Source organism: Crocuta crocuta, unplaced genomic scaffold (assembly GCF_008692635.1).
Source record: "Crocuta crocuta isolate KB4526 unplaced genomic scaffold, BGI_CrCroc_1.0 scaffold95, whole genome shotgun sequence".
NCBI classification, from domain to species: Eukaryota; Metazoa; Chordata; class Mammalia; order Carnivora; family Hyaenidae; genus Crocuta; species Crocuta crocuta.
In genome coordinates this window covers 8,456,537-8,469,783 of record NW_027530971.1, presented here as the reverse complement: position 1 = coordinate 8,469,783, position 13,247 = coordinate 8,456,537, and positions in this window count along the sequence as shown.

Below are 13,247 nucleotides of genomic sequence, written 5' to 3'. Positions count from 1 at the left end.
GGATTACCCTTGTCACCTCCTAACTCACATCCTGGCTCCTGTCTTCCCTCTTACAAATCCCATCTCTAGATAGAGAGCACCATCATTCCGGGGGCTGAGTAATAATGACCAATAATAATGATGATCAAGCTCTTCCATGTTCTGCATTTTTCACAAACACACTCATTGAATCCCCCAAACAGCCTTGTGAGGCAGGTATTTTTATCCCCACATCGCACACAGTGACATTGAGACTCTGAGACATCAGGTAGCATGGCCACTAGATTGTAGAGCTGGAATTCAAGCCCTCTTGTGTGAATGTCCCCCGCTCCAACATTCCATTTTCCAACCACTATGGACCCAGCCTTCCTAAAACCTAAGTTCCCTAAACCAGCTCCATCCCCATCGAGATCTTTCTTTCCTCTCTCACTTCATGCCATCTCCCACCTTGTGCTTGATACAAATCACACCGAACTTCTTCCAGTTCTTCAAACCTTCCATGCTCAGCCTTGCCACCAGGTGTTTGCAAGTGTTCTTCCTTCAGCCTGGGGAATATTCACTTTGCTCTCTTTGCCTGGCTAACTCCCATCATTGTTCCGATCTCCTTAGAGAAGTCTTCCTGGCTCTTCTGGCCTCACCTAAGTCCCTGCTGTCTTCTTCCCTATTTGTCCTGTCCTTATGTGCATGATGCTCTTTACCCTGGCTCTCTCTCTATATTTCCTCTCCAGCATCTAAGTCCCTGGAAGACAGATCCTATCAATCTTATTCAAGCACTGGGTCCTCACAGCCCAGCACAGCCCCTAGGATATAACAGCCATTCAATGACTATTTCTTAAATGAATAATCAAAGAAAATCTCTTTAAACACAGGCCATATTCTAGGGGAAAGTTAGCAAACAAGCCATCCAAAAGAGAAAAAAAGGACTAAAAGTTCTTTAAAAAGTATGGAAATGTGAATTGAAAGCCACTTTTTCTCCTGAATGTTTCTCAGCACTCAAGAGACGGAAGAGAGCTATTAAAGAAAGGGGAAGTGTCCAAATGCCAGAACTCATCTGTGCCATCTGAGAATTTGGAAGGCAAAAAAACAAAAAACGAACAAACAAAAAAACCCAAGATGTTCACTTGGTTTATTGAACCCTCTCTATGAACTAGGTGTAGTATATTTGCTGTATAATCTATCTCCCTTCCTATCCCTATGAGATAGCTATATGCTGTTCTAATCGTTTTGTAGGTGGGTATACTCACCCTAGAGTATAAATCAAATTTTGGTGCAGCTTAGAATTAACTGAAAGACTTTTTTCAAAAAAAATATAATGCTTATTTGTTTTTGAGAGAGTACAAGCAGGGTAGGAGAGGAGAAAGGGGCCAGAGGAGCCAAAGCAGGCTCTGAACTGACAGCAGAGAGCCCATTGCAGGGCTTGAACCCACAAACCATGAGATCATGACCTGGGCCAAAGTCGGAGGCTTAACTGACCGAGACACCCAGGCACCCCTCAATTAAAATACTTTTTAATGTCTGATCTCCAGCCCACAGCCCAGGCCAATAAAATTAGAATCTCTGGGGTTGCCACTCAGGCATCAGGATTATTTTAAACTCCCAATCTTTAAGTTAAGTTGGAGAGTTAGTGGTTTAAATCCTAACTATCTGTATTGTGCCCTGAACCCACACCAGAGGGCTTGCAAAAAATACAGAATCTCACATCCACCCAGACCTACTAAAACAAAACCAACATTTTGATAAAAATCTATGAGACTGTCATTCAGGGACACCGAACAGTTTGAGGACTGTTCGTTCAGATGACTGTCCCTGGTAAGTGTAGAAGAGGTCTCTGAATCCATTGTTCTTCCCCGTTTCCCCCCAGGTGATTTTGGGAAATGCATCCTCCCTCCCCTTCTGCCGTTTATGCAAATATGAGGGTCTAGACACTACCAAAAACAATGTTAAGTCACCATGATGGTATTCAATTGTAATTATCACTGAGTTTTAAAAAAAAACTGCTTTTGGTCCAGATCTTTCCCTTGGGTAGCTTGGGCAAGAGCTGGGACAGGATTGTAACCAATATGTTGAAAGCTTGGGACGTAGTCCAGTGTAGGGGATGTACTTTCCCTATGATGGAGGAAAGCGAGAACCAAGTGTGGGGGTGGCACATGGGAATGGACAGTTTGGAAACCTGAGTGTGAATCCTAGCTCTGGCAGTGATTAACATGAGGATCTTGGTGAGTCACAGACACTCTCTATGTTTCCTCAACTGTAAACTAAGAAGCGTAATCCTTTCCAAAGCTGTGGGAAGAACATACAATAAGCTTGAAAAGTGTACAAATGTGAGGTCTTTTATTACATTCAGTATCTGCAAAGGAGTTTCACTGTGGGAGAGGAGCAGGAAAAAGCTCAAGGGCAAGTATGAGAGCAATGATAGTTCCCTGAAACTCACTGAAGCCGTCTCCATCTGCATCTGGAAAAACCAGCCACTGGACCAACAGAGATGTTCATGAGGCAAACACCCAACGAGTGCTTTCATACTATAGGGAAAATTAGCCCGGATAAGCCTACTGAATATTTGAGAGATGGAACCTTGGGGGCCGCCTCCCTGTGTCTCCCTCACGACAACACTGTTCACATACTGGAGTGTTGGTGTTTGTGTGTCTTTTTTTGTTTTTTCCCACTTAGGATTGAGCATCTAGAAGCAAGAAATTTACCCCAATTTCCAGCACTTAGATCAGTGTCTAGCACAAGGTCAGCACTCAAGAAATGTGTGGATTCCCTTGCAGTGAGACAGGGAATTACCAGTTGAGGGTATCGGCTCAACTAGTCAAAAACGTGCTGCATTGCAGTCTGATCCAGCCTCGCGAACAGAAAGCTCCAAGTGAAAACCAGCTGACATATCTCATCATTTTGTTCCTACTGCTGGGGGCCCAGAGAACATAACTGCCATGACCTTTCTGACTTTGCCTTCCACTATCACAACTAGTTCCATTTTAACAGCTGGCCTGCTGCTCACAGCAACAGAGGCCCAAGTAGTCAAGGGAAGAAAGGCCATGACCCATCATGGGATTGACACATCAAGATGAAGAAAAGGTGAGAAAATGCTTAAGGAAGCTTCATTGCTACTGCCAAAGTTACTTGCATACACCAGCCCTGAACCGAATCTGACCTTTTCATGCTCCTTTTTCATTAGTTAGGGTGTGTTTACTTAAATAGCCTGATATCACATAAGTATATATCATCGCTAACACTGACTGAGTGCCTCTTTACCAGTTCCAGGCGTCATTATTGGAGCCCTCGATACTGTTATTTCATTCTCGTGCTGTTTTATGAGATAAAGGTTCCCATTCCCACGTTACAGATGAAGAAATGGAGGCTCAGAGAAATGCATACAGACGTCTAAGTAGCTCAGAAGCCAGGGTGTAAATGCTCACAGTCTGAGTCCAAAGTCAACATCCCTAACAACATTGCACTCCTCCCTCTGGGGCCACCTGACTTTGCACATGCTGATCCCTTTATCTACATGGTTCTTGTCTTCATATCTCTGCTTGGTTAATCTGACCTCATTCATAAAATCTCAACTCTAACCTTATTTATCAAGAACCATTCCCAGGCTAAGGTAGGCATCCAATTTCTGCCTTGACATCCCCACTTCTATCTAACTACTTACCATCCTGCAGTATATAATTGTTAGGTTGCGAGAACAACATTTAAATATAGTTCACTTTCTGCCAGTATCTACAAAATAAAGTAATTCTTGCTTCCAAACTATTTTGGTTTGATCCCACACCATTCACACTCTATTCTGGATTCTGGAAAGGACCTTGCTTTTTTGAGGCCAGCGACCCTACAACCCTGAGCCTTCACACAGGCCCCTCCCTCTAAGAGGGAAATCATGAACTTGATGACACCAATATGCCTACTTCTACATAGCAAAGAAATGTCTTACTCCCCCACAACCAGAATTACCTAGGCCTTTTCATGACTTAGAATCTTGGCCCAGCTCTTCCTGGCCCCAGAGAGTGAAAGAAGTGTGACCACCCCAACCCAAAGTGCCAACTCATTTCCTGCCCAGAATTAACCACTTCCCAAAATGAGTGACTATATGAACATCAATTCCCTTCAGGGGAAACCCCCCCTCCCACCAGGCTGTCATCTTACCTTATGACCCCAACCTGACAATCACCCAACAGCCTGACATTGATACCCTTCCCAAAGTCTATGTGACTCATCCTTACCTACTAACACCTTGTTGTTCTGGGACAGTTCTTGACACACAGTAGGCATTTGATATATATTTGTGGAATAAATGAATGATTGAATGAATACCATCTTAGATGTCTGCATACTATTTTAGACCTTATAAAAATTATTCTTTCAACAGACATGAGAGAATTAAGCTGTGCACTCAGGCGGTAAGGGCAGAGCTGGGTTCCCCTGGCATTATAATTTCTTGTCCAGACTATACTATATTTTGAGGTCAGCAAACTATAGCCTCTGGGGTGTCTGCATGTTTTTGTAAATAAAGTTTTATTGGAACACAGTTGTCTCCTTTCGTTTATTTACAATCTATGGGCTGCTTTTGTGTTATGGTGACTACAAATTAAGTAATTGTGCCACAATGAAGGACAGCCCCTATAACCTACAAAGACTTCATAGAAACTATTTGTGGGGCACCTGGGTGGCTCAGTCAGTTAAGTGTCCAACTTCGGCTCAGGTCATGATCTCACGGTTCATGAGTTTGAGCCCCATATCGTGCTCTATTCTGGCAGTACGAAGCCTGCAACCTGCTTCGAATTCTGTATCTTCCTCTCTCTCTGCCCTTCCCCTGCTCTCTCTCTCTCTCAAAAAAAAAAAATAAAATAAACCTTTTTAAAAAAATTTTTAAAGAAAATATTTGTGTACTCTACCATATATTACTGATGGCTCCATATGTGTTCAGATATGCACACTTATACACCATACATCATAAATTCACCCACAAAGAGAACCCTTTGGTGACTGCCTTTACCCAAACTTCTCAATGTTGTCTATGAGAGGGGAATGTGAAGTGCATTGGAATCATATAGAGACCATGTCTGTAAGTCGAGTAAGAGGTTCTGTGGACAAATGCATGGGCTTTGACCATGGTAGTATCTATTCTAACAATATGAAGAAGTGACAAACTAAAAGAAGGTCTTAGACTCAAGTCTACTCAAAACAGTGACAAGGGATCACTTCTAATGAAATGGGACAGAAGAACCATGAAAAACAGAATAATTTTAAAATCACAGCTTGGACCCCTTAGCTGGAGGAAATTCCTGCACACCATTATAACGATCCAATTCAGTCTAGTTGTACATAATACATAGATGAATATGAAACAGGGTTCCTGTAGTAGTAGGAGTAGGAGTAGTAGTCATCATAGTAGTACTTGTTAGTATTTAATAGTAGTACTGAGTAGCTTTTAATAGTAGTACTTAGTAGTATTTAATAGTAGTACTTAGTAGTATTTAATCTTGATGAAAGCTGCCAGGAGCTTTCTGATCTCAGATGCTTAAATTAACTTTTGAGGACAAAAAAGGTTTTTCTTTGTGTTTTTTTTAAAACACATTAATAGACATTTTAGTTACACACACAAAAAAGTGAAGATCATGTTTTAAATAAGAGTGGTTTGAGATGTGAGAAGTTGAGCTACTTTATAATAATGAAAAGATTATTAATGGAAATGTCTCTTTCTAAAATGTGGACTCAAAATGTACTGCTCCATGACAATTTTTTGTTTTTATATTTATATAGTTTTCTTTTTAAAATACTTTTTAATGTTTATTTCGTTTTGAGAAAGAGATAGAGAGACAGAGCACAAGTGGGTGAGGGACCAAGAGAGGGAGACACAGAATCGGAAGCAGCTCCAGGCTCCAAGCTGTCAACACAGAGCCCAATGTGGGGCTCGAACTCACAAACCATGAGATCTTAGCCTGAGCTGAAGTCAGCTGGTTAACTAACCGAGCCAACCAGGAGCCCCATAGATTTGTATAGTTTTCTTTTACCAGCTACCCAGGTGAGTGTGGAAGCAGAGACAAGATGATAACTTGAGGGTCTTCCATTTACATTAGTAAAGGGAACTTAAGTAAATTATCTTCGAATTATGGAACCCCATATACAGCTATTTTCTAGACTGAATTACCTAGACTTCCAGAAATACACTGTCAGGCATGGGATCCTACACAACATGGGGCCAAACCCAACACCATGGATGGTGGAACATTGTAAGTGCCCAAAAGACAAGTTATCATTCTTCTTCTTCTTCTTTGAATCACATGGTAGATACTTACAAAATATTTATTGATTTGAATAGAAGCTAAAATCACCTTTAAAAGAACTTGCTATAGTGAGTTTTTCCCTTTTAGTTCAATATCTTTCCAACTGGAGATGTTCTATCCAAATACTCATTACATGAGCTATATGTGCATATATCTTTTTTAAATAATTAACTCAAGGCTCCTTTTACATCTTTTAATTTTTTAAATGTGTATTTATTTTTGAGAGAGAGAGGCAGAGCAGGATCAGGAGACAGTAGAGAAAGAGGGAGACAGAATTTTTAAGCTTGCTCCAGGCTCTGAGCTGTCAACACAGAGCCGGATGCATGGCTCGAACTCACGAACTGCAAGATGACCTGAGCCAAAGTCCGACGCTCAACCCACTGAGCCACCCAGGTGCCCCTCAAGGCTCCTTTTAAATATAGGACTAGCAAAAATAGCTTTCTGTTTGAGAAGACATGTGGTATAGGGAAAAATTGTGAAAGACTGAAATTTAAACAGAGTACTGACTAGCCCATGAGTTCAGATTATTTTAAGCTTTCATTGTCTCTGAGATTTTTTTACCACCCTGATATTGTAGAAAATTGATAGTAATGCAAATCATTCTTGTCCATAAAGATGCAAATTGTGCCCTGTGCTCTGTAATTGATTATCATTCTGTAGATATTGACCAGTTTTGAGAATTTTTCATTTATTTGTAACCCTCTCCCCTACCCAGAAGCATCTTATTGGTGTCTCCAGAGAAACTTCTTTGATAAACATTGGCCTATATTAATAATGCCAGATATAGATAGATACACAGATAGATGATAGATAGATAGATAGATAGATAGATAGATAGATAGATAGATGATATAATACACATACAGTAGTAAGTGCAGAACAGATTTACATATTCTAGTGGTTTAGCTACTTTTAAATATTTTTATTGGAGAAATATGATCATTTTAGCATTTTAATCCAAATATCGAACTATGGAATAAAGCTAAATGTTGCATTAAAAAGGAGGTATTACTAGGCTCATTTTATTGACATAGAAAAATTGAGACTCAGAGATGAAAATCACCTAGCGAAAAAATAAGTGGGAAGACCAGGACTCCCACCCAGATATTCAGAAACAAACTAGTTTTTATTCTATTTCTTGAAAGCTTACTTCATGTCTTTCTCTGAAGACTTAAAGAAAGTAAAATCTCTGCATATTAGAGACACATCCATGATACCCAAAATATCACTGCTTCAAAAAAGATTAGGCCAATGCTGTTTCAGAAATACAGTGGGAAAAGATCCCAGTATTAATATTTTCGGTGCCATTGCAGAAAGTAAATTTGATTAGCACAAAGGAAATGTGAGGAAAGTACAAGAGCCAGATTTGCTTTTATAGAGCTCAAAAACTAATGTGGACAATAAGCTGTATGTCTCCAAAATATCCTGATTAAAGTATAACATGATATATTGAAAAGCCCAACAAATGCAATAAAATCAACTAATAATAATAATATCTAACACATTATAAGATCTTCCTATGAGCCAGGCACTGATGTTAGTGCTTTTACATTCAATAACTCTGTTATTCCTCATAGGTATCCCATGTGGGTGGCCTTATTACTATTTCTCACTTAAAGGTTTGGAAACAAAGCACGGAGAGGTTCATTTACTCTAGGGCCTGTCTGGAAATGTCCAACTAATGGATGGAACACCTATGATAACTGTGAGGTTTGGCTTTGCAGAGCCTCACCCTTGGCCCTTCAGGGAAGAAAGGGGATCCAGAAGACAAGTTAGCGGTGCATACATTGTGGTTCTGAGAGGAAAGCTAATGTCTTCAAGGAGGGAATGGTGTTGGACAGCTTCCTGTTGGGGGGTGAAGCCTGGTTAAAGCACAGCAGGAAGCTTGTGGCCTGGGCAATGGTAATAGAAAGAAGAACAGGATAAGCAGAATAAGGAAGGATGCTTAAATGGCTCCTAAAGACCATACCTTGAAAATATCTTGCTTTAACAGAATTTCTTTCATTCATTATGACAAATTTGTTTTATTTACAACTAATGCGACAAATTGTATGGTGATAGATGGTAGCTACACGTGTGATGAGCATAGAATAATGTATAGACACGGTGAATCACTATGTCGTGCACCTGAAACTAAGATTGTGTGTCAATTCTATTCAAATCTTTAAAATTAATAGAAATACAAATGATAAACATAATGCAATAAAAAGTATTGCTTGATACCACTATTGAAGTTCTAAGGTGGAGAAAGATAAAAAGTAGCAAGCCTTTTTTTTTTCTGCATCCAGGGTCTGAAACAAATTGAAAATTAAAGCAGAGATTAGGTAGACAGGAAATTAAAAGATCAACTTTATGATTCCAAAGGGTCAGGTTGGGGGACGTAGCTTAGTTTGAGAGCCAAATGGGCCAGCCCTTCTAGCTGAATCCCAGATCTAGACATACTGGCCTGTCGTAGCCAGTATGAATCCTGGACAAGAGCAAGGGTCCCCCAAGAGGAAGATAAAGAGAGCAGTCAAGAGGAATATACCCACTGTAGTCATCCCAGACTTGCCAAGCAGATGAGCCACGCCACCATCCTCATGGTAGGATGAGTCAAGAAAAAAGAGAGACATGAAGTTATACTAACTGAGTTTCCTTCATGAGAAACACCTGGAAAAGAGATGAAGGGTTCCTCACTGATACCCATAATTCTTTTAAAAATTTCATACTAAGACACAAAAGAATTATATTTACAAATGCCCACAATTAAAATAATACTCAGTGGCGAAATAGTAAACATGCGTCCACTGGTTGGTAACCCATTAGGCAGGGAGGCCCATTATTAACACTTCTATGCGATACTGAACTGGAGTCTTGGCCAGAGCAGTAAGGGAAGAAACACACACACACACACACACACACACACACACACACACACACACACACACACACACACAGAGTAAGACCTTGGTTTGCGAGCATAATTCATTCTCGAAACATGCTTGTAATCCAAAGCATTCATATATCAAAGTGGATTTCAAGAACCATTGGCTCAGTTATGATCATGTGACATTCAGCATCACGTACTACTCGTATTGCAAGACACTACTCGTTTATCAAGTTAAAATCTATTAAAATGTTTACTCATCTTGTGGAACACTCACAGAACAAGTTACAATCCAGGGTTTTGCTGTATATCTTTTTTACTGTATGTATATTTACTATATATATTTAATGTCTTAAATGTTATTATTAAAATGTTTTCTACAGTATATCAAAGACATGATCATAAAAGAATGATTAATCGTCATTCTTCTAAATTAAGAACTTCTATTAATGAATAGACACCATTACGAAAGTGAATAGAAAAGCCACAAATATTTGGGAAGGTGTCATTTATATATGTGACAAAGGATTCACATCCACAATATATAAAAACTTCCATAAGTCAACTAAAAACACAAACCAATCTAATTTTCAAATGAGCAAAACAGGACGTCAAAAAAGAGAATATCTGTATGGCCAATAAAGATATGAAAGGTGTTTGATATCATTAGTAGTCAGAGAAACGGAAATTAAAACCACCATGAGATACCACTACACATGCATCAGAATTGCTAAAATTAGGATGACAGAGAAAATCAAGTGTTGATGATGGTGTGAAGCAACTGGAAATCTGATAAGTTGCAGAGGGAACTGAAAATGGTAAAACCGCTGTGGAAAATTATTTGGCAATATCTACTAAAACTAAACATACATTTGCCCTATGATCTAACTGTTCTATTCCATTGATCTAAGTGTCTGTTTTGGGGCCAGTACCCTTCTGTCTTGATGATGACAGCTTTGTAATACATCTTGAAGTCCAGGATTGTGATGTCTCCAGCTTTGGTTTTCTTTTTCAGGATTGCTTTGGCTATTTAGGGTCTTTTCTGGTTCCATACAAATTTTAGGATTGTTTGTTCTAGCTCTGTGAAGAATGCTCATGTTATTTTGATAGGGATTGTATTGAATATGAAGATCGCTTTGGGTAGTATCAACATTTTGGGTAGTATCATTTTAACAATATTTGTTCTTCCAATCCATGACCGTGAAATCCACATATTCAGACTCGAATGGAAGAAATATTTTTTAAAAGAAGGGAAAAAACTCCTTTTTCCTGTGCTTATACATTCTTATCTTTCTTTCTCTCTACTCATCTATTTACCTACCATATTTCATCACACCCAAACTTCTGTCAATTGCAAAATGTGCCACCAATTTCTGTACCGCCAAGAAAGAAAGACCACTATCAATTAAACTGTAATACATCACACATTGTAAGAAACATCCTGATTTCAGAGACATGAAAATTGAAAAATGTAAGTCTTAGAATTGGTAATATATATATAAACACACACACACACATATAACACATACACATTTTCTTTTACAAAAATGCAGTTATCCTATGCATACTGGTCTATAATTTACTTTTTTGCTTAAGCATATAGCAAGATATCCTTTCATGTCAGTGCCTGCATGTCTGTCTTTTCTGCCATTATTCCTTATTCTTTTGAATGACCATCTTGTATTTCTTTGTGAAAAGGTAATTTTCAAACCATTTCTCCATTGATGAACAGATTGTTTGAAGATCTTGCTATTTCAATAGACCTGCCATCAACATCCCTGAAAAATACATCATTATGTACCTAAAATAGAGTGAGATTTTTTTATAGATTAGGTTCCTAAAAGTGGAATTTAATGTCAATGGATATGGACATATAATATTTTAAGATATTATAAGTTATCATTCACAAATTTTAAACCGATTCACTCTCCATCCAATAGTGTAACATGGTACCCACCTCCCTCACTTTCATCAGTCATGAGTACTACCAATCTTTATTATCTTTGCTAATCTAAGGGGGCTTATATGACCTTCTATTGACATTTTATTTGGCATTTAAAAATAACTTAGGGAGCGCCTGGGTATCTCAGTCAGTTAAGCATCTGACTTCAGCTCAAATCATGATCTAACGGTTCATGGATTTGAGCCCTGCATCGCGTTCTGTGCTGACAGCTCAGAGCCTGGAACATGCTTCAAATTCTCTGTGTCTCTCTCTCTACCCCTACCCTGTTCACGTTCTGTTTCTCTGCCTCTTAAAAAAAATGAATAAAACATTTAAAAAATAACTTAGGCCCATGTCTATACTAATATGAACTAGACTCTAGAAATATTGCCATATTAATTAAACATATTTGATCATAAACTACTGACTGTGCTATAGAGAGGGCTTCTGTTTTGAAAAACTGTTGGGATTAGATGGGGTTTTCTATGGAAATTCATTGCCCTCAGAGCACTTGCCCTGTCCTTAGCTTTTGTTGAGGGACATAGTTCTAGGTACCTACTTAAGTACAGGAAGCCACATTCTGTACCCAAGTCATTGCCAATTGGCAATTGGGGAGTTTGAGTAGGGACAGGTTACCCCTTATTGAGCCTATAGAATGGCCAGTTCCCTATGGTTTGCAAATTTGGCTCTGCAGAGACAACAGGGAGTAAATGGGTGCACATCTCTATACTTTGTACACCCTCTAATCTCCGTCAATCCATCCCCCAACAAACCCTTCCACTACAACTCTCTAAAAATCCTACTCTGGAGTCAGCAAATATCCATAAACCATCAACTTTTCTTGGTAAGTTCTTTTTGCCTTTCTGCCTTAGCTGAAATCTGGCTGTTCTCTGAGAGGCCATTTCTCCTATAGCCTCTTGAATGGAAGGTGCTTTGTTCTCTGAGAACCCACACCATCAGAGTCTTAAGATGGGTTAGGTGTCCTCCTTGTTTCTCATTTCTCCCTCTCCCTTACTCATAAAACACTCAGTCTCTGGTGAACGCACATGCTTATCGATATTATCTCCTGACCTCCTGACCACTCCCTTTAACCCTTAAAGAACTGAGCCCCTGACTGTTTTCCTCTTCACTCCAATTCCTGTATCATGCTCACTGGTCTCAGCATCCATACATAAACCTATCCAGCACTTTGGTCTCTTGCTCCTTCACCTTTTCCTCCCCCCATCTAGGCTACCCACTGCCACAGTCATATCCTCAATTTCCCCACCAACAGAAACTATATTAGATGTAAAATATCAATGTGGGGCACCTGGGTGGCTCAGTTGGTTCAAAGTCTGACTCTTGATTCTGGCTCAGGTCATGATCATACAGTTTGTGAGATCAAGCCCCATGTCAGACTCTATGCTGACAATGTGGAGCCTGCTTAGGATTCCCCCCTCTCTCTTTCACACACACACACACACACACACACACACACACACACACACACACACACCCCTGCTTGTGCTTTCTCTCCTCTCAAAATAAATAAATAAACACACTTTTAAAATAAAAAATAGGGGTGCCTGGGTGGCTCAGTGGCTCAGTCAGTTAAGCAACAGACTTCGGTTCAGGTCATGATCTCATGGTTTGTGAGTTCAAGTCCCGCATCAGGCTCTGAACTGTCAGTACAGAGCCTGAAACTTGCTTCAGATTCTAGGTCTTGCTCTCTCTCTGCCCCTACCTCACTCACACTCTGATTCTTTCTCTCTCTCAAAAATAAAAATAAACATCAAAAATTTTTTAAGTAAATAAAAAATAAGTNCCCCCCCCCCGCCCCCCCAAAATTCTTTGACTTTATCTTTCAATCCTTACCATTTTCTCTGCACCCCTTAGTCTCTCCTGACTTCTCTTCTTGCCCATCCTAGATTGCATGAGCATTTGTTTTAATTAGTTCCTGGCAAATCTCCTCAGCTTCCTTGCCCATGGCCCATCCATCATTTTGGCCTTCACATATCAACCATCCCCCCTTCCTGAGGTATTCCCAACCAGCTATATGTTGCTGGAGAAAACAATCACACAACTGGACTGGCAGGGTTCACATTAATGTCATGGTCCAGGTATCAATGGGCTTTCACAACTACCCAGAGGGCTGACCATCATTCTCTCACAGGCTGACTTTCCCACTCACTGAGGT